The sequence below is a fragment of the Natator depressus genome, chromosome 1 (assembly GCF_965152275.1).
Source record: "Natator depressus isolate rNatDep1 chromosome 1, rNatDep2.hap1, whole genome shotgun sequence".
NCBI classification, from domain to species: Eukaryota; Metazoa; Chordata; order Testudines; family Cheloniidae; genus Natator; species Natator depressus.
The window spans coordinates 121,605,004-121,632,889 of NC_134234.1; the positions used below are offsets into that span (position 1 = coordinate 121,605,004).

Here is a 27,886-nt window from a genome sequence, read left to right on the forward strand (position 1 = left end):
GAGTCTTGCAGAGAGAGTGGGGCAAGGCTCCCCGCTCACCCAGCCAGATTGCTCCCAACCTTTCCTCTGCCACAGCCCAACTGGATATCTTAACTTATTTTGAGGCATCCCACCAAATTATCTCCAGATTATCTCATGAATGTTCATGAGCCAATCCAGAACAGGGCTAGTAGGGTCAAAATCAAAACAACCATGGAGGCTAACATTAGATTGCGATCTGTCTTTTGTGCTAGAATTAACATTTTCAGCAGTGGAAACTAACAAACATTAAAGCTAAATATAAGAACTCTGGACAAAAGCATGCTCAGTGGAGAAAGTGACACGCACTTGAGAATAATATTTTTGGATGACAAGCACTTAATAATTAATCATTTCTTCTCATTCCCAAAATAGTCTTCCCAAGTGTGTGTAATTTTCTCCACTATTTTTAAATGCAATATAATTAATTAAGTCCCACTCAGAGCACTGCCAACCTCAAGAGGTCAAAAAAATAAATGAGTCAGACCCCAACAAGTCAGGAGATTGTCCTCCAAAACATGTGGTTATTTACAAAGCGATTATATTGTTTTTTTCATTCTAATGCTTGGTGAACTGCCCCTGCTCATCCCCAGAGAGAGAGAGAGAGAGAGAGTGTTAGTGATGCCCATGCGCCCAGATGTACTGGCTATGAGGATTTTGGCCCCTGCTGCAGGAATTCTCACCCCCACATCTTTCCATCCCTGCCCAGCAATGAATTCTGCCCCCCAACCTCCAAATCAATCTTGTGCCCCAGCCCTCATCAGTTCTGTCCTCACCCTCCACCAGTCCAGCCCCCACCTCAGGCAATTCTGCTCCACGCAGGCCCCAACAGTTCTGACCCCCGCCCCGCAACCCCCACCAGTTCTGACCCTGTCCCCACCCAGCTCCCACCTCACACCAGTTCTGCCCCCCCACCCCAGCTTCCCACCCCTCACCTCTGCTTCTCCGGGGGTTCTTTCCCCTTCCCTACCCTGCGGGGCTGCAGTGGAGTCCCCACTCCCCTTCCAGACTTGGGGGTGGCTCCAGGGGCTTACATTTTAGTATAGAAGGGTGGGAGCAGAGCCAACCTGTTGCTTATAGGAGGGGAGTGGGGGAAGAGAGGGAGATTGAGTTCTGGTTGGCTGTTCTGCCCCTGGAGGAGGCAGGGCAGTGAGGCAGATGGCCAATCAGAAGGCAGCTTTCCCCCCTTCCTTCACCCTCCCCTGCCTTTACTCAGCAGGTCTGAAATTTGCTATCTTAACCTCGCTTTGGGGAATGGAATGTGACATATGCATAATATTTGAGAGGGGCCTCGTCCCGGAGTGCAGAAGTACAGAATGCAATCCGGCTCCGACACTCATTAAAATGCAAGGGACGGTTTCTTTGTTCTCAAGTGTAGCTTTTCAAAAAAATCTGCTGCACACCGATTGGGAAACACTGCAGTAAGGAATGAGTTGGGAGAAGGGAGGGGCCAGCATGCTGGTCTCCTCCTACATAGTGGGTCAGATGCCTGCAGATACTGTAAGGCATAAGAAAGCTCATGCAGTGTGCAGTCCCTGACTTAGCAAGGAGCAGACACCAGTAGGAGAAGGCAGCCGAATCTTCTGAGTCTAAGGAGTAAGTGGGGCCAGCAGAGGGAAATAAATTGCAACCGAGCCCCAGGAAAAGAGCTGGTGATTCCTGATAAGGAGGTGGATAATAATTGTTTGAATTACCTGCCACCAGGAGAAGACCTGGGCCTACTGCCATACGGAGAAGATACACAGAGAGAAATTGCCACCCAACTTCAGGAAGCAAGATAGGTGATAATAATTGTTTGCACTGCCCAGATCCAGGAGGAGAACTGGGGCTCCTGCCATGAGGAGAGATTTAAAGACTGAGAGAAAATGAGGGGACTGGGCACAGAGTGTAAAGGGCATGCTTCAAAGTAACCCTGAGAGCTAGAAGTACCTTTTATTTATTTGGGACTTTTTGCAGGATTTTGTAGGATTTTTGTAATAACCAAGTCATAAGGAGAGTATTATTGAATCAAGTATGCCTGATGTGGAATTATTGGCTCCCAGATAAAGGAAACTGAGGCAGGGAGTACTGCAGCATCATCCTAATCCAGCAGGAGGAATTACAGTCAGGTATGCCCTACAACAGTGGGATAGGTGCAACAGTCCACAGCAGTTGCAGGAATTGCTGCATGTGAACATAGTGCACCTGAAATATGCTGTCTAATGTGCACCATTGCAGCTTTCTACAGTGCAAATTGTACTTTGTATCCTTAGTGTAGACAAGTTTTAACTGATCTGTGGAAATTAAAGGAAAAAAATGACATTGCCCACTTCAGCTCCAGCAGATAGCACAAGTCTGACTGTCTCCACTACCCCTAAACTGCAATGTCTTCTCTGCTTCTTAGCGAATGGATTTTGGAGCCAGAACTGAGATGCAACAGTTGTGTTCCACATCCTCCTGGGTGTTCTCTTTCCTCTCTACATAGAAATAAGGAACGTGGCAGAACGTTATCTGTTGTATATCAGCTCTGTGTCACATGGGGACTCTCTTAATATTGGGGGAATACCCCAAGGGCTGGATTCACCAGGTTTATAGTACCTTTGTCTGGCAGAACCAGAATAAAGGGGCTGTAGCTTGACCATAAATCATGTCTTCCAAGGTAGAAAAGACTTAAACTACTAATCTAAAAAATAAGAAGAACCCAACTCCACCACTCACATATACATTCTGTTTTGGAAGGGGTCGGGAAGGCCTTCACAAATCATAAATTAACAAAAAGGGGAACAAACACATTTCCCCCCTCTTTGTAGATTGCCTATAAGTGACAGCTAGAAAGTAGATGTAATTATTGGGGGGTTGCTCAGTACTGGAGTACAACAAACACTTACAGTGCCAGGACCTGTGCCAGTTGTACTGTGACTCAGAGGCAAGCTCTGAAGGTGCTTCAGTAGCTAGGCCTTGGTAAGCACTAGCCCTCGTTGGCCCTAATAACCACTCAGACACCTGGCTAAGGGAAAGGGTATTATACTAGGTCTTGCAAAAAAAGTTGCACATAGTCTCATGTGACGATTTCTTGGGGTGCCCAGGACTGTGAGTCACCTTGTTATCCACCAGTCTCCAAGGAGAGAGAGAGGCTTGCTGGTGCTTAACTAGGTATCAGCTCCATGATACCTCCAGTCTCTTAGCCACCCAAGCAATGTCCTCTGATCTCTTACTTTGCTTTGCAGGTTAACAATAGGTGTACCCTAGTCCTTGAGTCCCTTTGAAGCATTCTCCTGTGATATCCAGCCCATCACTGGATACCACAGTTTTGCTATCTCCAGCAGAAAAAGTGCATACACCAGACTGTTTGATTCATCTGAGGATCAGTTCTTATATACCATCACAGCACTGAGATATATTTATAGTGAAAACAATCATACGTTTATTATCAAAGGTTAAGATTTAAGAAATAGTGAGTAAGGATAATGGAAACAGAAAAATTACATAAAACAAAATCCATACACTCTTTCTGGAGACAAAACATAATTTTAATAGGCTAACCCAGCGGTTCTCAAACTGTGGGTTGGGACCCCAAAGTGGGTCGCAACCCCATTTTAATGGGGTCACTGGGGGTAGCATTAGACTTGCTGGGGTGGAAGCTTCAGCCCTGGGTAGTGGGGCTCAGGTTACACTTTCCCTCGCCTGGGGCTGAAGCCCTTGAGCTTTGGCTTTGTCCCCCTGACCAAGGTGGTGGGGCTTGGGCTTTGGCAAGCCTCAGGTGGGCTCTGGCTTTGGTCCCCCTTCCTGGGGTTGTGTAGTAATTTTTGTTGTCAGAAGAGGGTCGCGGACCAATGAAGTTTGAGAACCGCTGGACTAACCATCCGTCTAAAGCAGTCTATTCTTACCCAAAGCCTTCTTGCAGTGTTTCCAACCAAGGCTGGTTGGGATCCCGTTTTCACAAATGTAATCACACTGGCCACTTATTTCCTCAGATGCAGGGTAAATAAGTGTCCTTTCACTTTCTTCATATATCCCTCAAAATCCATTGTTTGTCCCCAGAGTTAGCATGATCTCCTCACACTGCCACCCTGGGTTTATTCCCTGGTGTGCTGACTTCACCTGTAAACAGAGCTTCCATTGTATTGGCTTACAATGCTTAATTTACATGTATCATAGTATATCAGGGTTGGAAGGGATTTCAGGACATCATCTAGTCCAACCCCCTGCTCAAAGCAGGACCAATCCCCAATTTTTGCCCCAGATCCTTAAATGGCCCCCTCAAGGATTGAGCTCACAACCCTGGGTTTAGCAGGCTAATGTTCAAACCACTGAGCTATTCCTCCCCCCATGTGAACTGAGGCACGCAGGTGAATAGACATCCTTTGTCTGGCAACCCTGCCTTGATTCAGACTTTTTTAGGAACATGTTTATTTTTGCATATATTTCACAACAATCCTCGATGGGCCTGAGCTTTACAGATGCTAATCTGTATTCTCATTGCACATTCATTTATATTCTGCTTTTGCTTTCATCACTTTCTCCACATTTGTTTTAGAGCAAGGGCTGCCTTCTGCTCCAGCGAAAGCTTCCAAACCTTCTTAGGGCATTTCTACATGTACAGCACTGCAGTGATGCAGCTGCATCATTAAAGCGGCACCGCTGCAGCGCGTGTGGTGAAGACACTCTGTGCCAGAGGTGGGCAAACTTTTTGGCCTGAGGGCCACATTGGGGTTGCAAAACTGTATGGAGGGCCAGGTAGGGAAGGCTGTGCCTCCCCGAACAGCCTGGCCCCAACCCCCTATCCGCCCCCACCCACTTCCAGCCTCCTGACTGCCCCCCTCAGAATCTACAACCCGTCCAAACCCCCCTGCTCCTTGTCCCCTGATTGCCCCCTCCTGGGATCCCCCACCCCTAAGTGCCCCCCCAGGACCCCACCCCCTATCCACACCCTGACCCCCCGACAGGCCCCCTGGGACCCCTCGCCTATCCAACCCCCCCATTCCCCATCCCCTGACTCCCCCCCCCCCGCAGAACCTCCGCCCCATCCAACCACCCCCTGCTCCCTGTCCCCTGACTGCCCCCCGGGACCCCCCACCCCTTATCTGCCCAGCTGGAGCGAGACACGCTGCCACTCTGCTTGGCAGGAGCTCACAGCCCCGTTGCCCAGAGCGCTGGTGGTGCGGTGAGCTGAGGCTGCGGGGGAGGGGGGACAGCAGGGGAGGGTCCAGGGGCTAGCCTCCCCGGCCGGAAGCTATGGGGCTGGGCGGGATGGTCCCGCAGGCCAGGTGTGGCCAGCGGGCTGTAGTTTGCCCACCTGTGCTCTATGCCAACAAGAGAGAGCTCTCCTGTCAACATGATAAAACCACTTCCATGAGCAGCAGAAGCTATGTTGGCAGGAGAAGCTCTCGCTGACGTAGCTCTCACTGATGCACTTATGTTGGTGTAACTTATGTCACTGAGTGTTTTATTCACACCTCTGAGCAACATAAATTATGCGGCAGAGTGACATAGCCTTAGGCAAATTTTAGCACATGTTGGGGGTGGGTGAGTTGCTACAACTTATAGATGTCTTCCTTTTCCACTCAACCCTTTCTAGATTTTGGTCTTTAATAACTATCTTAAATATTCTGTTCATTGTAAACCCTCTGGCTCGTTTCCTTTTCCGAAGCTCCTTCTTCTGGAAGCGTTCTTTTTTCTGTTCCCTGTTCTTAAGATGACACAATTTGTCCAGTAATGTTTGGCTTTCCAGGCTGAAATAATGTGCAATGTATTTATTAACAGGAGATCTAAAGAAACCACTGTGGGCAGAGTATTTCCCTGAGTGACTCACCTCTTTCCCCTTCACAGAATAAAGTTTCCTATCTGAGGGTTGTTTCCTGCTGGGATTTCCAGACTATAAAAACACCATTTCTGTCCTCAGATTTAGAAAGAGACAAGGTGGGTGAGGTAATATCAAACTTATATTCTGGACTCCTCTATTTTACAAGTAGACCTGGACATCTAAGCTTCCTCTGTCAACTGACAGAGCAGCTCCTCTTAATGGGTATCAACTGATTAATTGTATATGTATACTGTTAGCCCTTGGACCAAATCAGTCAGCCCTGGAACTGTGTGTTGACCTCAGAAGGGCCTAAATTCAGGTTCTCCACCCCCGCCCACATCTAGTCATCGGCCCATTTAGGTGGTGAGACAAGACATGACTGGTTGGTAAGGTGCAAATAAGTGGGTTTATTAACTGAATACATGTGTACAAGTAAACGAGGACCCCCAACTTAACTAAAACAGTACAAAACAGGCTCGGTTGTCAATGGACGGAATATGGCATAAAGCCAGAACCCCAAAGGCCCTTACAGAAAAGAGGGATCCACAATAAGAGTAATGAGAGTAACCACACTACCATGTCTCGTTGACAGGAGAAGATAGGCAGACCCCAAGGAAAGCAGGAATCAAACTGACAGGGCGCAGGATCAGGAACTTGGGAGACTCAGGAACCACGCAGGTGAACAGGTAAGTCGTTGGTCTTTCGCTGATCTTCTATCTTCTGTCTTCCACTCTTGACCCATGGTCATGTGTGTAGTATGCGAACCTACAGTTGATGATTACAGGTGCATGTGTGTGTGAGGTCTGGATGGAATAAGTTCAAGTTCTGCAGACCTGGTCTGTCTTGGGGGTTTCTAGCAGCTGTGCTCTTGTGTGGGCCACTGGACTGCTCCTCAGCTCAGTAGTACAGGTCCCAGTCAGGCTACTACCTCTGGCAGCCCTGAGGCAACAAGCAGCAAGAGGCAAGTAGCCCTGAAGGGTGGATGAATACCCCTTAAGTAACTTCATTGTTACTAGGCAGACTTTGAGTCACCTGACTCTCCCATTTTCCTGCACTTTTGGAAAAGGGCGCCAACTGTGGCATAAAGAAGGGTACCAAATAATGAGGCCAAGAACAACAAAGTAGAAACCAGTATGGTTAAAAACCGTAGTTGGAAATTCTTCCCCAACAGCATATTCATTTCTACTGGCATTGACAGATGGGATTCCATAGGCTCCCTGCATCCCACCAGATTTTACATTCATTACTGGTAATGTAGCACTGTATATTAGAATATATATCTTAGCAGAAAATGCCTCGCTAGTCACAGGGGAGAAAAAGACCAAAGGGCAGATCCTCAGCTGGTGTAAATTGGCATAGCTCCACTGACTACAGTGAAACTATGATATTTTATGCCAGCTAAGGATCTGCACCCAAATCCCTTTCTGGCTGCTTCTGATAATATCATAGAACAATAAGAAATTAGGACATTGAGAAAGATTTTGGAATTGTCTGCACTAAAAGAAATCTTTAAAAAAAGAAGTAGTTAGGGCCTGATCCTCAAGTGTGTTGCTAAGCACTCACAATTCCTATTGAAACCAATGGGCAATGCTCAGGCATAAGACCTAGGCCCTGATTCTCCACTGCCTTATGCTTTTGGGTAGTCATTTACACCAATGCAAAGTGAGTGCAAAAGGAGCAAATACCATGATTTGAATGGTGCAGAATTAGGTACATAAAGAGCAGAAAATAAAAGCTACACAGATATATTTAATTTTAAAAAATTCAAACTGGTACAAATAAATATTGAACTTCAAGTGAAGAAAGCCAATTTAAAAGAGTAACAGACAGCTGTGGCCTCTTCATAATACCCAGCTGTTGTCTCCCACTGCATGACAATATCAGAAGTTTTCCGCACCGTTGTTTTCCCATGTGGTTCTGTTTGAAAGAATCCTTTTCATGGCTCACAGGAGAAGCCCAAATAGATTTGAACAAATTCCAAAGAGCATGATCTACTGCCTGTATTACTGTCGCTTGTACGTGCAGGCAATCAGCAAATGTGAAGTCAATTCAGATACTCTGCTGGTGTGAAAAATGTCTTGTCTATTGTTGTGGAGACATTTCTAATGTCGCATTGTGACAACAGAGAATAATATAGTAAAGGGTTTTTCTGTACCGTAGAACCACAATGTCTAGCTGGGGCCCCAGTGCGTCTATTTTTTAAACTAATTTCCAGGCATAGAATGGGACACATATTGTCCGTAGAGCTGTCAAGCGATTAAAAAAATGAATCACAATTAATCATGTGATTAATCGCACAGTTAAACAATAATAGAATCCCATATATTTAAATATTTTTGGATGTTTTCTACATTTTCAAATATATTGATTTCAATTACAACACAGAATGCAAAGTGTATAGTGCTCACTTTATATTTACTTTTTATTACAAATATTTGCACAGTTAAAAAAAATAGTATTTTTCAATTCCCCCATGACAAGTACTGTAGTGCAATCTCTTTATAATGAAAGTTGAACGTATAAATGTAGAATTATCTGAAAAAAAAAACCCTGCATTCAAAAATAAAACAATGTAAAACTTTAGCGCCTACAAGTCCAATCAGTCCTACTTCAGCTAATCACTCAGACAAACAAGTTTGGTTACAATTTGCAGGAGATAATGCGGCCTGCTTCTTGTTTACAATGTCACCTGAAAGTGAGAACAGGCATTTCCATGGCACTGTTGTAGCCAGCGTCGCAAGATATTTACTTGCCAGATGCGCTAAAGATTCATATGTCCCTTCATGCTTCAACACAATTCCAGAGGACATACGCCTATGCTGATGATCAGTTCTACTCAATAACGATCCAAAGCAGAGTGGACCGACGCATGTTCATTTTCATTATCTGAGTCAGATGCCATCAGCAGAAGGTTGATTTTTCTTTTTTGGTGTTTTGGGTTCTGTAGTTTCTGCATCTGAGTGTTGCTCTTTTAAGACTTCTGAAAGCATGCTCCACACCTCGTCCCTCTCAGATTTTGAATGGCACTTCAGATTCTTAAAACTTGGGTTGAGTGCTGTAGCTATTTTTAGAAATCTCACATTGGTACCTTCTTTGCGTTTTGTCAAATCTGCTGTGAAAGTGTTCTTAAAATGAACATGTGCTGGGTCATCATTCGAGACTGCTATAACATGAAATATATGCCAGAATGTTGATAAAACAGAACAGGAGACATAAAATTCTCCCCCAAGGAGTTCAGTCACAAATTTAATGAACGCATTATTTTTTTTAATGAGTGTCATCAACATGGAAGCATGTCCTCTGGAATGGTGGCCGAAGAATGAAGGGGCACACGAATGTTTAGCATATCTGGAACGTAAATACCTTGCAACTCTGGCTACAAAAGTGCCATGCGAATGCCTGTTCTCATTTTCAGGTGACATTGTAAATAAGAAGCAGGCAGCAGTATCTCCCATAAATGTAAATAAACTTGTTTGTCTTAGCGATTGGCTGAACAAGAAGTAGGACTGCGTGAAGTTGTAGGCTCTAAAGTTTTACATTGTTTTGTTTTTGAGTGCAGTTATGTAACAAAAGAAAAATCTACATTTGTAGGTTAAACTTTCACAATAAAGATATTGCACTACAGTACTTGTATGAGGTGAGTTGAAAAATACTATTTTAAAATAATTTTTACAGTGAAAATATTTGTAATAAAAATAATATAAAGTGAGTACTGTATACTGTATTCTGTGTTGTAATAGAAATCAATATATTTGAAAATGTAGAAAAACATCCAAAATATTTAATAAATTTAAATTGGTATTCTATTGTTTAACAGTGCGATTAATCGTGATTAATTTTTTTAATCGCGATTAATTTTTTGAGTTAATCACATGAGTTAACTGTGATTAATTGACAGCCCTAATTGTCAGGATATTAAATAATTACAATCCAGAACCAAAGAAGTATCAGAGATTAGTTTGAGTTTGTCAACATGATAACAATTGCTAATGAACCTCAAGCTAGTGACATAACTGGTGTGTAATAGGTTAAATTGTGTAACTATTTGGTTTATGAAACCTCCACTGATTTAATGTCATTCAAACATTGGGGTTAATTCTACACCTACATCCTGAAAATCCCTTTTGAAATCAATGAGGATGAAGTCAATGGATTTACAAAGAATGCAGTTTAGCAAAGAATTTGGCCCCCAAACTATTATCAGAAGAAAATACTTATTCTTTGCATCTTATTTTTAAAGAAACATTTAAAATGTGCCATGACTGTCATTGCATTCCATTCTGCACAAACTGACATTTGTTTTCTAAAATGTGGTTGGCTTGCATATTTCATCCTGAATTTTTAATTTAATTACTAGGGGAGGGATCCTGCAAATGCTTACTGCCAAACATAGTGCTTACAACTGTAGCAGTTTCATTACCACTAGGGGGAGTATTCAGTAGTAAAGCACTATGTTGGAAGTATAACCATTTGAAAGTTTTGGCTAAAAGAGCAGGAACTTTTATTAATCTAAAATTGATTACTTATAGTTGAATTATAATGTCACTGATTGATAATGCCTCATGATGGCACCATTTATGTAATATATTAAGATATAAAATTCAAAATGTAACAAATTATAGTAAAAAAATTTACTGGCAAAGTAGAATACAAAGGTCTTGGCATACAGGGAAAAATGTCCAAAGAGAAATGTAAGTATTTCTTCTGCATTTAGTTATTCTGAAATCTGAGTTGATCAAGTAAATGGATTTTTTTTTCTTGTGATAGTGAAGATTTTATTGATCCAGTGTGATTTAATAGTGCTCAGTAATTACAGCCAGAATGTGAACTATGTTACATCACATATCAATATTTCCACTTTAATCGTGTGGGTGAGCTGTCTGTATAAATTCTTTCTCTGGCAGCAGCTCCATGTGTTTTGTACTGTACTTTACTATTTATATACAGTTTGGATTCAATCCTTCAAGGTGCTGAGCACTCTGACCCTGTTCCAGTAAAGCATTTCAACATGTGCTTAACTGAATTGGGTTCAGAGTGCTCATCCCCCTGTAGAATTGAGCCCCTTTCAAGGTCCTTTTCTGTTAACCTTCCTCACACCAGTAATCTTTACTTGCACAAAGAGTCCCCGTGATGTCAGTGGGAGCACTCCCGCACACGGGCAGCGGGTATAATAGACCTGCAGCCGCTGCCGTGGGACACTAGGCTGGGGCTGCTTGGGCTGGGGTTCGGGTTGGTTGGCCAGCTGGGGCTGGCCCAGGGCTCCTCTGGCAGCGCGGGGGGTGAATGGCAGTTTGGGGTTCCAGCCGGCCCAGGCCTTCTCTGGCCGCAAGAGGCAGATGGGTGCGGGGGGCCTCAGAGCTTCGGCCACGTGGGGGTAGGGCCTCATGCAGAAGGGACGGGGCTGCAGGACTAGCCTCCCGAAGGGGGAGATCCACCTGCCGCCCATGATCCCATGAAAAAGGATTGCTCACATGAGTAATACTTGCAGGATCAGGCATTATATTTTAAAACGTATAGGTGATTTCCCCCTTGCATTTTAGGTATGGTCTTCATGATGTGTTCATGAAATAAGTTGTAGGTTTTCTGGGGATTTTACTATAGTTATCTAAAATATGTGTAACCCACTCAGTGTGTTGCTCTGCCCCCTTAGGGGTGACTGGGCCATGTATAGAGTGCCATACTGAGAGTTATGGCTTATTTCAACAATCTCTAATGCACTAAGCCCCTCTTTGTGTCCTGTGACTGCAGAGGTGTTAATGGGCCACTCTACCTTGAATGGTCCCTTACAATGTGTGCTAACTACTTATGCTATATAATCTGTTCCACACATATGTAAAGTCCTCAAAGCAGAAGTGGCAGATGGTCCCTAAAAGTGTGTGTGTGTGAGGGGGACGGGGTGGAATGCACACAGGTGCCTGAACTGTGGCCCTGCCTCCTGTGCTGCCCCTTCTCCCTGAGGCCCCGCCTTTGTGTTTTCACAAGTTTATGAATGTCCATTTCTCATAATAAGGATTTCCTTGTTTGGACACAGTCTTGGAGTACTTGTGGCAGTTCTGCCTGTGAAGGGCACTCGGGAAGGGTGCATTTAGTTTTCTCAGATTTCTAGGTGTGGGTTTAAGCCAGTTTAGTTGTTTGTGAAGAAGGATCCTAAAAATATTGAACCCAACTCTTTTTTCTGCTATTATCCTCCTGGCAGAAATGTTGCATAAGGACTGTAGGCCTCAAAAAAGTACACATCACCACTTGTTTCTAATTTTTCATTATGTACATCTAACTTGTTCTATCCCTTCTCCACAAGCTCACACAAGACACAAAGGTAGAAAATTCATCTGGAGAAAGGCCTATTTTGTCCTTCTCAGTGACACAGTACAGTCTTCATTTTGATCTCCCATATACCTATGTAACTTCACCAATTTCAGTGGGGTATTCCTGGTTTATAACAGTGAGATCAGAATCAAGCCCTAGATACCTTTTTAGAGGGGAATCTTCATCCTCTACCCTCATGTCCTCATACAGTCCCATACCCTTCTCTCAAGCTTGTCATCGTACTGCCTATTTAGTTTCCTTTTCGTACTCCCATTTCAGTGCCTTTTATGTCAACCTATTTGCCTAAAAGTCCCCTTCCCACACTAACCTATGAAAAATAGATTAGACAGAGGAATGCATGCCATTCGTATAGTTCCCTATGAGTCAGAGATCATCTGAGCTGACAAAACAAACACATATGGAGGAGTTAAAAAAAACAACCCTCTCATCTGCCCAAGATTATTGTTAGGATGCAACATATAATTGCTGAGAAATGTATGGCTACATAAATTGCTCTTCTTCTAGAGGAAATGGGCATGCAGGCAACATGTATTTATTTTAGTGTTGTTCAGAGATTTAATGTGTGAGATTCAAGTTTGTTTGTTTTTTAAATGCAGCTGGCTAGGCTAACCCTGGGCACACGTGACCCTGTGACTGTAGGAGGACTATAATTCCCACCAGAAGAGGATCTTAAAGTGTTGTTTGTAGTTTTCATGGTCTTGTGAAAAAAGGAAGGGCATTTGTTTCAGTGTTTGCAGAGGACTCTTAATTACAGGCAAACCACTCAGGCAGTTGTTGATGCCAGCCATCTCGGGACTAACAGCTGAGCTGACAAAGCAACCATCAAATCTATTTCCATTATTTCTGTAAGGGAAACACTGAATTTGGGTGTGTGGGTGGGTGAAAGTCGAAGAGCTTTTTGGGCACTCAGGTTTTTAAAAAGTACAATATAACAACTGGACTTGATTCTGGAGGACCTTCACATGCACAATTCCTATTGACTTTAAGGCGTGATTCACTTGTGGACAGGTAGCAGGATTCCAAATCCCTTACATAGACTGTTGGGACTGAGAAAGGAAGAAAAGGGGAGTGTGTATTCCAGTGTTTCTTTGTATGCCTTTTAGTTCTGAGTGCTTTAAACCTTGAGAGATCCACAACACCCGGTGCAAATACTTCAAGGAAATATCTCAGTGGAAAAAAGTCAGTTTATTTTCTTGGTACCTCCACCTCTTCAAACACAGGTACAATAACCCTGTGTGTCTCTGTGCACTTTGGGGTATTCTTTTTCCCATCAGTTCATCTGGTTGATGTAAATTTCCCTATCTTGGAGTTAGCATTTCTTTTAATTCATATTCTCTAAGTGCACATTCATTTTCAAATGAAAATCTTGTAATTAGTGCAACACCATGTCAAAGAGGAAATTGGGGGGGAGGGCAGGCGGGAACTGCAAGACAGTGCGAACTTCCTGCTGTTTGTGATAAGTGCTCTGTAACCATAGTCTTTAGAGAAAGCAAGAAAAAGGTGACTGTGTGCAGCTTGACTCTTGTCAAATTTATGTTTAACCTCTTCTTTACTTTCCTGGCACATTCAAGACAGGAGGGCATGGGCAGCAGGTGAACCAGCAATTGGGGAAGGCTAGCTCTCTCCCCCTCCACCCAAAGCCCCTCTCCTCCTGTTTTGCCCCCTCCCTCGCTGGAGCCCAGAGTGGCCAAGCCCCACCACAGCCCCTGGACCCCCTGCCCCAGGCCAGCACCCCCAGCCCTGGAGCACCAGGCAGGCTGTCAAGGTTCCTTCCCCACTCTGAACTCTAGGGTACAGATGTGGGGACCTGCATGAAAACCTCCTAAGCTTACTTTTACCAGCTTAGGTTAAAACTTCCCCAAGGTACAAACTATTTTACCTTTTGCCCTTGGACTTTATTGCTGCCACCACCAAACGTCTAACCGGGTTTATTATTGGGAAAGAGCCATTTGGAAACGTCTTTCCTCCCAAAATCCTCACCAAAACCTTGCACCCCACTTCCTGGGGAAGGCTTGACAAAAATCCTCACCAATTTGCATAGGTGACCACAGACCCAAACCCTTGGATCTTAAGAACAAGGAAAAAGCAATCAGTTTCTTAAAAGAAGAATTTTAATAGAAGTAAAAAGAATCACCTCTGTAAAAATCAGGATGGTAAATACCTTACAGGGTAATTAGATTCAAAACATAGAGAATGCCTCTAGGCAAAACCTTAAGTTACAAAAAGACACAAAGACAGGAATATCCATTCTATTCAGCACAGCTTATTTTCTCAGCCATTTAAAGAAATCAGAATCTAACGCATATCTAGCTAGATTACTTACTAAGTTCTAAGACTCCATTCCTGTTCTGTCCCCGGCAAAAGCATCAGACAGACAGACCGACCCTTTGTTTCTCCCCCCTCCAGCTTTGAAAGTATCTTGTCTCCTCTTTGGTCATTTTGGTCAGGTGCCAGCGAGGTTGTCTTAGCTTCTTAACCCTTTACAGGAGAAAGGGTTTTTCCTCTGGCCAGGAGGGATTTTAAAGGTGGTTACCCTTCCCTTTATATTTATGATACAGGCGGCACCACCGCAGTGCCCCTGACCCCAGCCAGGCGGGCGGTGCCGCCGCCGCAGCACCCCCAACTGGAACACCAGGTGGGCACCAGCCCTAGCTGCCCCAGTTTCTGGCAGCAGGCTGTCCAGCCCAAGCCCCAGCCTGGGCCACGAAAGAGCAGGAACTCACAGGCACTCCTGGGGGTGGAGTATGGGCAGGGCACACCAAGTCGTTTGGGGAGGCTCAGCCTCCCCCCGCCTATTATACCCACCGCCCATGCAGGAGGGACCTGATTCTCCACCCTTTTACCAAGATTGACACAGCATAATCCCATCCATTTCAATGGAGTTACACTGGTGTAAAACTGAAGTGAAAGAGTGGAGAATACCCATATCTTTAACTGTGTCAAGTATTTCAGGAAAAAATCCTGCACTAGCAAGAGAATGAACTAGATGATCTATTCTAACAGACCTTTTTATTTGGCTATTCAACGTAAGTCCTACCTCATTTTTACCTTTTCCCATAAAAATACCATACTATTTCCTCCCATCCCCCAGCCAAAATAAATGCTCTCTAGAGCCAAATAATGGCAGCCCCAGTATGAGTATATTGGTGTGGAAAGCGTATAAGGAGCCCCTGTCCTCCAGGGCTCCTGTGCAGCATTTTCCAAGCACATTGTATATGATAAGGGAGAAGGAACCAGAGAGACAGTGATGGCCAGAGGAGGCATGTGTGGGTAATATTACTGTTGTTCACATGCGCACAGGAGGGGTGGGAGGGGAGTAGAGATTGTCCGAAAAATTCTGATGAAACCCTATCCTGTCAGAACATGTGGTTCTGTTGAAATCAAAATGCTTTGCAAAATCAGCTTGATTTTGCCAGAATTTAGTTTTAGAAGAAAACCAGAGGGGAAAGTTCCAACATTGTTGAGATGTCCCAGTTTGACGTTTTTGGAATGAAGCATTTTGATTTTGTTTTGAAAGGACTTATTCTGTGTTATAATATAATGCAACATTTAAAAAACGTCAAAATCAAAACAAAGTGTGTAGGGTAAAATCTTTTATTGGATCAGGTTTCAGAGTAACAGCCGTGTTAGTCTGTATTCGCAAAAAGAAAAGGAGTACTTGTGGCACCTTAGAGACTAACCAATTTATTTGAGCATGAGCTTTCGTGAGCTACAGCTCACTTCATCGGATGCATACTGTGGAAATTGCAGAAGACATTATTATATACACAGACACCATGAACCAATACCTCCTCCCACCCCACTCTCCTGCTAGTAATAGCTTATCTAAAGTGATCATCAAGATGGGCCATTTCCAGCACAAATCCAGGTTTTCTCACCCTCCGCCCCCCCACAGACAAACTCACTCTCTTGCTGGTAATAGCCCATCCAAAGTGACCACTCTCTTCACAATGTGTATGATAATCAAGGTGGGCCATTTCCTGCAGAAATCCAGGTTCTCTCACCCCCTCACCCCCCTCCAAAAGCCACACACACAAACTCACTCTCCTGCTGGTAATAGCCTATCCAAAGTGACCACTCTCTCCTTACAACATGCATGAAAATCAAGGTGGGCCATTTCCAGCAAAATCCAGGTTTTCTCACCCCCCCCCCCAAACTCACTCTCCTGCTGGCAATAGCTCATCCAAACTGACCACTCTCCCCACAATGTGCATGACAATCAAGGTGGGCCACTTCCAGCATAAATCCAAGTTTAACCAGAAGGCCGGGGGGAGTGGGGTAGGAAAAAACAAGGGGAAATAGGCTACCTTGCATAATGACTTAGCCACTCCCAGTCTCTATTTAAGCCTAAATTAATAGTATCCAATTTGCAAATGAATTCCAATTCAGCAGTTTCTCGCTGGAGTCTGGATTTGAAGTTTTTTTGTTGTAAGATAGCGACCTTCATGTCTCTGATTGCGTGACCAGAGAGATTGAAGTGTTCTCCGACTGGCTTATGAATGTTATAATTCTTGACATCTGATTTGTGTCCATTTATTCTTTTACATAGAGACTGTCCAGTTTGACCAATGTACATGGCAGAGGGGCATTGCTGGCACATGATGGCATATATCACATTGGTGGATGTGCAGGTGAACGAGCCTCTGATAGTGTGGCTGATGTTATTAGGCTCTGTGATGGGGGGGGGGTGTGAGAAAACCTGGATTTGTGCTGGAAATGGCCCACCTTGATTTTCATGCACGTTGTAAGGAGAGTGGTCACTTTGGATAGGCTATTACCAGCAGGAGAGTGAGTTTGTGTGTGTGGCTTTTGGAGGGGGGTGAGGGGGTGAGAGAACCTGGATTTCTGCAGGAAATGGCCCACCTTGATTATCATACACATTGTGAAGAGAGTGGTCACTTTGGATGGGCTATTACCAGCAAGAGAGTGAGTTTGTCTGTGGGGGGGCGGAGGGTGAGAAAACCTGGATTTGTGCTGGAAATGGCCCATCTTGATGATCACTTTAGATAAGCTATTACCAGCAGGAGAGTGGGGTGGGAGGAGGTATTGGTTCATGGTGTCTGTGTATATAATAATGTCTTCTGCAATTTCCACAGTATGCATCCGATGAAGTGAGCTGTAGCTCACGAAAGCTCATGCTCAAATAAATTGGTTAGTCTCTAAGGTGCCACAAGTACTCCTTTTCTTTTTATTGGATCAGCTTCTATTAGTGAGAGAGACAAGCTTTGGAGCCACACAGAACCCTTCTTCAGGTCTGGGAAAGGAACTCCCAGCATCACAGCAAAATGCAAGGTGGAACAGATTGTTTAGTGTAAGTAGTTAGCACATATTGTAAGAGATCATTCAAGCCAGAGTGGGCCATTAACACCTGCAGTCATAGAACAAAAATGGATATTTACAGACTGTTGTAATAAGCCATAAATCCAGTCTCTCTGTTCAATCCATGATTTTTAGTGTTTAGCAGAGTTATGAATTTAAGCTTCCAGGCTCATCTTTTGAAAGTGTTGTGCAGGTTTCCTTTGATGATGAGGACTGATAGATCAGACAGAGTGATTGCTTTGAAAAAAGTGTTCACCCACAGGTGATAGGTTTTTTTTTGTCTTTTAGCATTTTCCTGTGTGAGTTCAAGAGTGTAGTGATTGTCTGGTTTCACCCACATAGTTGTTATTGGGGCATTTAGTGCATTGGATGGAGGTATTACCTCACCCACTTTGTCTCTCTTCCTGTACCCAACACGGCTATAACTGCAGAACCACTGCTTGTATCCTCAAGGCTGAGCTAAATGGAATTGCAAGAGAATGTGAAAAATGGCTGCTGATTCCCTGCTCAGTTAGAAGCAAAATACATCCCCCAGCTCCACATCATTCTTCATCTTCCAGTAGGGAATGTCCTGTGCCTGGAACAGATGTGAAAAATGGTGGTCATGTTTACTGCTCTGCAGCTGCAATGAGCTCAGCCATGCACACATGTTTCTCTATTGCTAGACCATCTCCACACACCACAATTTGGCTGGTACTACTTGGCATTTTTCTCTGCTTTCTTAAGGCAGCTGAATTTGAGCTGCTGGCTTAAAGCATCTCTGAAAATTGACTGCTAGGTGTCTTAAGTACCCTAAAACTAAGATGCCAAAAAATCAGTTTTGAAAATGTTAGCCTAAGTGATTTGCCCAAATCAGTGGCAGAGCCCACAAGTAGAAGTCAGGAGTCCTGAATCCCAGCCCCTTGGTCCCCTTGAAACATGCAGTCATGGTCTCATTCCAGAAGTCTCATTATTCACTTTTATTTAATGAAGAACTGCTTCGCAATGGTTAGCAACCCATCTTCCAAATTAAATCCATTTCAATAAACAGTTCAAAGTTAAATAAGTAAAGGTCCAGTGTGCCTTGTACTACACATAAACCCTATACTTGATTAACAGATTAAAAGGAGGGATACTTAAAAAATTCTTGCAGCACAGAGGAACATAACTGAGTATTATCAAAGTCAGGCTTAGGCCACTGCAGTCCTTGTCAAACTCAATTCCCAGGTGTCCTTCTTAAAAGCAGGTCTTCATATGGTGTTAGTTTTCATGATCCCGGGACAAGTGTAAAGGCCCCTATTTTGACATTTGCAGAGGGTCCTATATTATTGCTATTTTTGTGTTACAGTAGCACCTAGGGTTTGTCTACATTGCAATGTAAGCCCAGGCTCAGACTCAGGCTCAAGCCAATCCCTGTCTCCTTCTGTCTACACACAAATGGAGGAGAAGAAGGTGATCAGGAACAGTCAACATGGATTCACCAAGGATAAGTCATGCCTGACCAACCTGATTGCTATCTATGATGAGATTACTGGCTCTGTGAATATGAGGAAAGCAGTGGACGGGATATACCTTGACTGTAGCAAAGCTTTTGTTATAATCTCCCACAGTATTCTTGCCAGCAAGTTAAAGAAGTACGGATTGGATGAATGGACTATAAGGTGGAGAGAAAACTGGCTAGATCGTCAGGCTCAACGAGTAGTGATCAACAGCTCAATGTCTAGTTGGCAGCCAGTATCAAACGGAATGCCCCAGGGGTCAGTCCTGGGGCCGGTTTTGTTCAACATCTTCATTAGTCATCTGGATGATGGGATGGATTGCACCCTCAGTAAGTTCACATATGACACCAAGCTGGGGGGAGAGGTAGATACCCTGGAGGGTAGGGATAGGGTCCAGAGTGACCTAGACAAATTGGAGGACTGGGCCAAAAAAAAATCTGATGAGGTTCAACAAGGACAAGTGCAGAATCCTGCACTTAGGACAGAAAAATCCCATGCACTGCTACAGGCTGGGGACTGACTGGCTAAGCGGCAGTTCTGCAGAAAAGGACCTGGGGATTACAATGGACAAGAAGCTGGATATGAGTCAGTGTGCCCTTGTTGCCAAGAAGGCTAACGGCATATTGGGCTGCATTAGTAGGAGCATTGCCAGCAGATTGAGGGAAGTGATTATTCCCCTCTATTTGGCACTAGTGAGGCCACATCTGGAGTGTTGCATCCAGTTTTGGGCCTCCCCATTACAGAAAGGATGTGGACAATAGGAGAGAGTCCAGTGGAGGGCAATGAAAATGATTTGGGGGTTGGGACTCATGACTTACGAGGAGAGCCTGAGGGATCTGGGTTTATTTAGTCTGTAGAAGAGAAGAGTGAGGGGGGATTTGATGGCAGCCTTCAATTATCTGAAGGGGGGTTCCAAAGAGGATGGAGCTTGGCTGTTCTCAGTGGTGGCCGATGACAGAACAAGGAGCAATGGTCTCAAGTTGCAGTAGGTTGGATATTAGGAAAAACTATTTCACTAGGAGGGTGGTGAAGCACTAGAATGGGTTACCTAGGGAGGTGGTGGAATCTCCATCCTTAGAGGTTTTTAAGGCTTGCCTTGACAGAGCCCTGGCTGGGATGATTATTTGGGGTTGGTCCTACTTTGAGCAAGGGGTTGGACTAGACGACCTCCTGAGGTCTCTTCCAACCCTAATCTTCTATGATTCTATGAAATCTGACTCATGCCAGTAAGCCCTCTGGGCCCAGGCCCTAGAACCCAGCACAAGGGGTAGTTCTGAGCCCGAGTCCCACTATGACTTGGATTCACAGTGTAGTGTGGACACAGCTTGAGCCCAGGTCCTGCAGACTTGTGTCCTCCAGCACTATCCCACAATCCCATCTGGCAGATGTGGGGCAGGTGACACCAAGATGCTGGTGTGCATTCTGCCATTGGTAGATATATGTTGCTACCTGCAGCTTGTAATAAATTTTGCATTTGGTCATAAGTCAGAAATCTGTTCCACTCATATATGAATAAGAAACATGAAACAAACTTACCAGGCTCTGGGGCTACTTCTGCCTCTTCTGGTTTTGCTGACAGTTCTACAGCGGGCTGCTCCTGGCGGGTGGGAGGAGGGTGGAAGAGGTCAAAATGGAGAGCGGGAAGCAAAAATAGCAGTTAAGCATTTAAAATTACTTTTTTACTTGGTACTTGCACATTCTTACAAAGATGTGCTGGGGTGTTGGAAGGCAGTATAAGGTTGTTATTTCTTTTAGTTCATCACACTATACAAAGCAGCCATGCCACAGCATAATGAGTCACTTGTAAACAGTAAAACTACCATGGGGAGGGTGAAGTGTAGTGCAATGACTGAAATACACCTGGGGGGTTGTATGCAGTCCAGAAATGTGCAGTTCTTTGAGTGTTTGTTTTATCATGTGTGTTTGCCTGTAGTCCATAGGTAAATGGGGAAGGTTCTGTTGTTGGGGTCACCACCCGCAATTCTGTCTTGTGGCCTGACTTGGTTCCCTCTGTTAAGGCCACACCTTGCTCTGTGGGACATATGCCAGTACTTGCCCTGGCCATGTCCTATTTGCTGCCCTGGGACTCCACTTCTTCACTGACTGGAGTTTTCTTAATCCTTGCCCAGTTCCTGCTTCAGCTGGGTCAGGACCCAGGTTTGGTTCTAGCCTGTTGTTGTGTATCTCCATGATAGGAGGTAATTCATAGAGTACCTAAGATACCCATTTGACCACCCTGTACAGTCCCTTGTACTTCTGTTGTAACTTGGCACTCAAACTCCTCTTCTTTCTGAGATCCCTGACCCAAACTAGCTCACTCCCCTTGTATATCTGCTTAACACCTGCTCAAGTAATACCTTAGCAACAGTCTATGCCTTGTGGTCAGGCAGTGATTAAGCAGATTACTTCTCGTTGTGGTCATAGGCTCCCACAAAGAAGTAGTGACTGTGACTGCCTCTCAGTGAGAGGTAGAGGTTCCAGAATATCCATAGCTACCCTCTCCAACCATGCCATGGGTGCTCTGAGTGTAGTATGTGCTGTCTTATGGGCCCCACAGGTATAGCAAGACTTTACCCAGTCCTTAACAGATCTACCCCATCCAGGCTGATGTTTAACCCTTTGCAGAAGCTTCTCTATCCCCAAAAGTTCCACAGTCTTGTTGCTATATAGCGCCTTCAGAATCTCAGGCACCAATCCTCTTGGGACCACTAGGTGAGTGTAACGGCCCATGTTCTCCACCGCCTTTGAGTGGCTAACCAGAAGCCCTTGCTGTAGGTGTAAGTGAGGCCAGGCTTCTCTGTATTGGCGTATACCTGGATCTGCCTGTACCTCTTCTGGCAGATCTGACAGTCTTTCTTCCTTCCAGTGCTACCTGTTCCTTGTCCTTTCTATCCTAAGATCAGCCAATCGACTCTCAGAAAATGGAAGCAACCACCCTGATTCAAGTACAGCCGCCTGGCATTTAACACTTCCATTTTATTCTGACCACCAAGCTGTAAACAGAGTGAACTGTCTCCTGTGTTTGATGTGGCCACCAAAAAGAAGAAGTCTTTTGCAAAGCACACTGAGATCTGGTCAAGGGTCCATAACAATAAACCTTTTGTTCTTAAGTCTAAATTAAATTAGTGTAGGTTATTTAAAATGTGACATACACCTCTACCCCGATATAATGCTGTCCTCAGGAGCCAAAAAATCTTACTGCGTTAAACCGTGAAACCGTGTTATATCGAACTTGCTTTGATCCACCGGAGTTCACAGCCCTGCCCCCCCCGAGCGCTGCTTTACCGTGTTATATCCGAATTAGCGTTATATATCGGTCGGATTATATCAGGGTAGAGGTCTATTTCAGACCTCCCTACATGTAAATATATATTCCTTCAGGGAGTCACCAAGTAAATGCTGCCTTTATTTTCTTGGCACATCTTGTTTTTATTAGTGACAAGGCTGCGTGGTCATATGATCACAAAGTTCTGTTTAGAATATTAATAAAATAAATATATTAGGCTAAAATTGTACCCAGGCTTGCAAGATATGTTCTATCCAGGATGCAAAACGTGTGCTCAGTCCTTCCTGTGAGTTGCTGAGAGCCTTTAACTCTCACAAAAACAAAAAAGACAAGGAGTTGAGGGTGCTCAGTACCTTGCAGGATTAGTCCACTAAGCCTTTGAAAGATTACGTACATTGTATGTAGCAGCAATAAGACATCAATATTACTAAAATCTAAAGACCCAGTTCAAAAATGTCAGGCATATCATTGCACAAGTATTTTAATATCTATAAAAAACAACCAGAGCACTGTGAGCCAAATTTGCATTTCACAGCTAAAAATCAATGCCTCTCTGCACAGCTATGAGAACACATCAGAATAACAATGAGATACTTTGGCATATTAATACATTTTAAAAACATTATGTAAAACCTCCCTTGCTTTTTCAGATGAAATCTTGTAGAGACAGCTCTCCATTTATGCTGGTTAAGCCTGTCACATATCTCCTATAAATCTATCTCGACTAATTACAAAGCTGCAATGAGTGAGGATTTTAACATTTATTATTTAATTTAATATTTCAATGTAATTACTAATGCAGATCCCCAATGCTGCAGACTTATCTGCAAGCTGCATCTGCACCTGGGTGGAACTACACTGACTTTTGATGGGCCTCTGCTTGAATGGATCAGCTTGCAGGATCGGGGCCTTAATTATTGCCACAGTGCATTGTAGTAACTAAGGCCTCAAAATTATGGGTTATGACTGTTTTAAGAATTGACAGGTATCAAGGCCTTTTGGAAAATATAGAACAGAGCACTGAGACAATAAAAAACTAAGGTCTAACAGCTAGATTCCTTCAATAAGTCTGAGAAAACTCAGAGTTTATTGCAGTCTTTTGCAAGAGTGTACTGCTGGTGCTTCTAAAGAGACTTCCTGTCTTTAATCTCTTTGAATGAAGGAACTAAAAATCATATTACATTAATATCTAACATTGCTATTAGATCTGCCAGATGCTTATTAAAATAGGAATCAATATTAATTAAAATTTGCATAAAAGGGAAGTCAGCTATAAGTGATACAGCTTTGGACAATATGTTGTGAACTTTAATGACAGGGTTTACCTCGTGGGCAGTCCTGGTGAGGGGGTGGTAAAGAAGACTTTATTTTTGATAAAGTGAAGTAGTGTGGCTAATGTTTTCAATCAAGCATGCTTATGCTATCAATTTAGTAAATTTGTCTGTGTTGAAAGAGGCAGTAAATAAAAAACTGAAACCAAATAGTGTATTTATAAGGACATTTGACCACAGAGTGGAATAAACAGAAATGTAACTGGTTAATAATGCCTGGACTCAGCTCAGCTGTACATACCAAGGTCTTACCATTATTGTTAAAACAAGGAGAACACAAATGGAAGATTTATATAGCTGTTTGGGCTTGCTGCAGAACAGTTCTTGAAGTGACTTTGCATTATATAATGGACTGTTAAAACAAGTTTAAAGAGCATCAAAGAATTTGGAGGGACTTTCTATCAATTATAGGAATTTTAAACCGGACATTTTGACAGCTAGCAGGGTTGATGGAGACACTGAAACATGAGCCAGCACAGAGCCCACAGAAAGTGATTTTCAGAGGTAAATTGCTGACCAGAGCAAACCAGCCTGTGTTCAAGGTATGTCCCAAGATGGTTGTACCAACAGTTATGGCCTAACTGGTCCTACACAGGCTGGTGTGTTACATAAAGAGACTGGAAAATTTCAGTCCCAGTTGCAAGAATGCAAAAGTTGATATCTTGTTTTCCGTTGGGATGCTGAGAGAGGACTGTTTTCATTTTGGATGGACATTTCAAATCTTTGGAAGAAGCATGGGTCACTGTAGCGGGGTGGTCACCCGCTCCTGCCCTGAAGGGCTTGAAATCAGCCCTGGGAGAGGGTTGCTCCTGGGAAAAGCAGCAAGCCTCGGCTGATTGGGAGAAACAGCTGCAGCCACGCCCCAATCAGGGCCCGGCTGGCCTTTATAAGAGGGCAGTGGGCCAGGAGGACAGTCTCTCTTTAGAGCAGTGGTTCCCAAACTTGTTCCGCCGCTTGTGCGGGGAAAGCCCCTGATGGGCCGGTTTGTTTACCTGCCGCGTCCACAGGTTCGGCCTATCGCGGATCCCAGTGGCCATGGTTCGCTGCTCCAGTCCAATGGGGACTGCGGGAAGTGGCGGCCAGTACATCCCTCGGCCCGCACCACTTCCCGCAGTCCCCATTGGACTGGAGCAGCGAACCGCGGCCACTGGGAGCCGCGATCAGCCGAACCTGCGGACGCGGCAGGTCAACAAACCGGGCCGGCCTGCCAGGGGCTGTCCCTACACAAGCAGTGGAACAAGTTTGGGAACCACTGCTGTAGATGTTGAGAGGGAGGGGTCTGACTGCTGGGAGCTGAGCAGGGTACCTAAAGTAGAGCAGGGCTGGGGAAAGGCCAGAGGAGCTAGGAAGCTCTGGCCTGAGAAAGCCCCAGGCTGCAGGCCTTGATGAAGGACTAGGAAAAGGGTACTGGGGTTGCAGAGGGCAGCCCAAGGGTAGGCAGAAGCAGCAGGTCCAGAACCTCCTTGACGATGATGAGTGGCAGTTGATGATGAGTCCGCCCCAGGGAGCGGGGGCTAGATGGTGACTGGCAGTAGCCAAAGACTGAGGTGAGGTGGGGATAGAGGGTGGGGGTTACCCGGGTGGGGAGACCCAGATCTGTGGGGGTACTGCCAGGGGGCAGCAGCCCAGTGTGAAAGGGGCACCGGGGTCTGGGAGGGACTTGGGGCCCAGTGGCAAGCGGGACACCGGCCTGCAGAGGGCACTCCGGAGGCTGGAAACACTAATTCCCTGGACTACCAGGAGGAGGCACTGCAGGGGTGAGCCACAGTCACCATCTGATTGGTCCCTGCTAGGACATCCAAGAAGAGGAACCAAGTTGGATCATCCAGTAGAAACAGGATAAAACAGCCTGTGACCTTCAGCACATTGCTTCCCAAAAGTCAGAGACACTTGGAAGGGAGAAGATGGAGGTCTTTGACCATCCACCTGGGAGTCCTCCTGGTGACATCAAGTACCCATCTCAAGTACGCACCTTTAACTGCCTTTTTGTTTTCTAGCACTGGGTTGCCTGCTAGTGCACTGAGAAAAGACTTCTCTGTCCTTTACTCCATTTGTGACCAATAACTGAGCTGAACGCTGATGGCTGAGCAAAGATCTGGTGATAAGTAACACACAGACTTTCCCTTGGGTGAAAACACAAATCAGTCAATTGACCACTTCCTGAAACTGGGTACTTAATTAGTAGGGAAGTGTCGATGCTTGTGTATGTATTTAAAGATGGTCACAGAAGTGTCTTTTTTTTTTTTTTTGGTAACTGATTCCAATCAAGATTGTTGTAAGGTAGCTTTAAAACTGAACAAGTTACCATTGTTAACTAAGATTGTAGAACGCTGTACTTGTGTCTACCATTGTTTATGGTTTCATACTACCTTTCAAGTTCTAGATGATATAGACATAAAATGAGACCAAGTGTACAAGCGTTTTGAACTGCACTCAGTCTGTCATAACTGTAAGAGTTCATGTTAGATAGTTAGGAGTGTCAGTCAGATCCTGGGGCCATATCTTTCACAGGGAAATAGATTAAAAGGGTTGACTATTATACATCTATTGGGTAGGAGACCTTAGTGAATTGGCATGTAAATAATTGACCAAAATCGTTTTGTGATCTATCTTTGGATTTTTTTTCCATCTGTTGTGTTAGCAACACCAGAACTGAACCAACTGACACAAGTAAGGCCCTATTCTGAGGAACTCGGTCAAAAATCTAAACAAAATTACCTTCAAGGTAATTATTGAGTGTTATTTTATTTTATTATATAATTAGATTCTGAAAACCAAATGTTGCAATCAACCAACTTTTTAATTCATGTAGACAAATCTTAGTCCAATATAGTTTTTGCCTTTTTATATTCTATACTGTTATTTGCCATTAAGGATATTTAATAAACTCTATCAGACTAATTTGAATCTTGTGTCCCAAACAATTGAAATTAAAAAGCCCTAAAACAGATCAGCTAAAGCAGTTGCTTAATTAAGGTTTGTTTTATACCCTATCTTTCTTATAGTATGCTAAGTAAGTTATCCTTGTGGGGGTATATACACACACCTTATTTAAAATTTTATATGGTAAATGGGTTTAATCTTGATGAACTTTAAAGTAACTTTTCTCTACTAAATTTTGGATTTTAGAAGATAAGCTGTCTGACCAATAGACCAGTTCAAAAATAGAAAGACTACAATGATTACCTTGTTTCTAAGAAGATTAGTCTTGGTTTTAGATTAGCAGAGGAAAAAGTGACAGTGACAAATTATAAGTCTGAATTTATTTTTAGTTTGCTGAAGGCCTGATTTTGTTTTGTTGGTGTACTAGGGTTTTTGCCCCATTAGCTATTTTTATAGGGGGTTATATTTAACTTTCCATAACCCAGATAAAACTATGCTAGCTTACTCAAAAGTAGTCTTAGGTGTCTTGATTTTTTTTTTATTATCTAGACCACCATTCACTGATATGTAAAACACTGAATACTTTTTAAATTGCCTGCTTACGTGGGACTTTTTCCAAGTTGGTGCTCACTAACAAGGACCTATTCAGACTTGATTGAACTAAGTTGCATGGCTCCAAACTCCAAAGTGAGCCTCACACCTGATTTGTCTGCAGATCTCAGAGGGAGTCACTGAGAAGTGGAGTGAGCAAAATTCATAAACTTTAAGAATCAAGGGTAAGGTTGAGAAGCTTTCCCTTACAGGTCTACAAGCCATTAGAGGGGAGACAGACTTACCAGAATCTCCAAGACAGACAACAAACAGGCCATGCCAGCTTTAGAACCATTTCTCCCTGTACCTGAAGGTTGTCTGCTAATGAGAACTTAGGGCTGTGCTAGCGTATCATTGCCATCTGTCTCCTTGACTGCAATTCCAGCTCCAACTCTACAAAAGTCTAGAAGACAGAAAGCTAAAGTGTTGGTGACCCTGGGTCTTATTTTTTCCTCTCTCTATTTTAGATCTTTTGTTTTTATTAGCTGGATATTTCCCAACTGTTTTCTCTTTATTTTCAGGATGTGGAAGTGAGTGTGGCTGTGTGTATACATGTGCATGGGGAAGCCACATGAGGAAGATATCAGAAAGAAAAGTTTCAAGTTTAAACAGCTCTAAATATTGTCTCAAGACACTTGTTAAAGTGTGTTCTGTGTGTAAAAGTCCTGAGAGCTTTGAGATTGTCATTTGTCTTTTCTGGTAAACAAGAGTTGTTAAACTTCTCCTTATCAAGAGTGTACTGTTAAAGTTTGTTTTATAATATGTTTGCTGGGGGCATTGGTGGAGTGGGAGAGGGTTAGCGACCCCATAGTAACCGAAGTCCAGGTAGGTAGTTTCTAATTGACTCTGAGGTTGTGGCCCAGACATTAGG

The 27,886-nt window shown here is 43.9% G+C and overlaps 1 long non-coding RNA gene across 3 annotated transcripts; it reads left to right on the plus strand.

The window, feature by feature from the left end:
- The first annotated feature begins 1,450 nt into the window (after positions 1–1,450).
- On the plus strand, positions 1,451–27,886 carry LOC141982905 (uncharacterized). Of its 3 annotated transcripts, none has more exons than XR_012638237.1 (5): positions 1,451–2,126; positions 5,827–5,916; positions 6,393–6,486; positions 25,335–25,505; positions 27,537–27,886. It is a non-coding gene; the product is annotated as an uncharacterized LOC141982905 (long non-coding RNA). The 3 variants fall into 3 exon arrangements; XR_012638239.1 differs by lacking the exon at positions 27,537–27,886 and adding an exon at positions 26,183–26,265; XR_012638240.1 differs by lacking the exon at positions 5,827–5,916.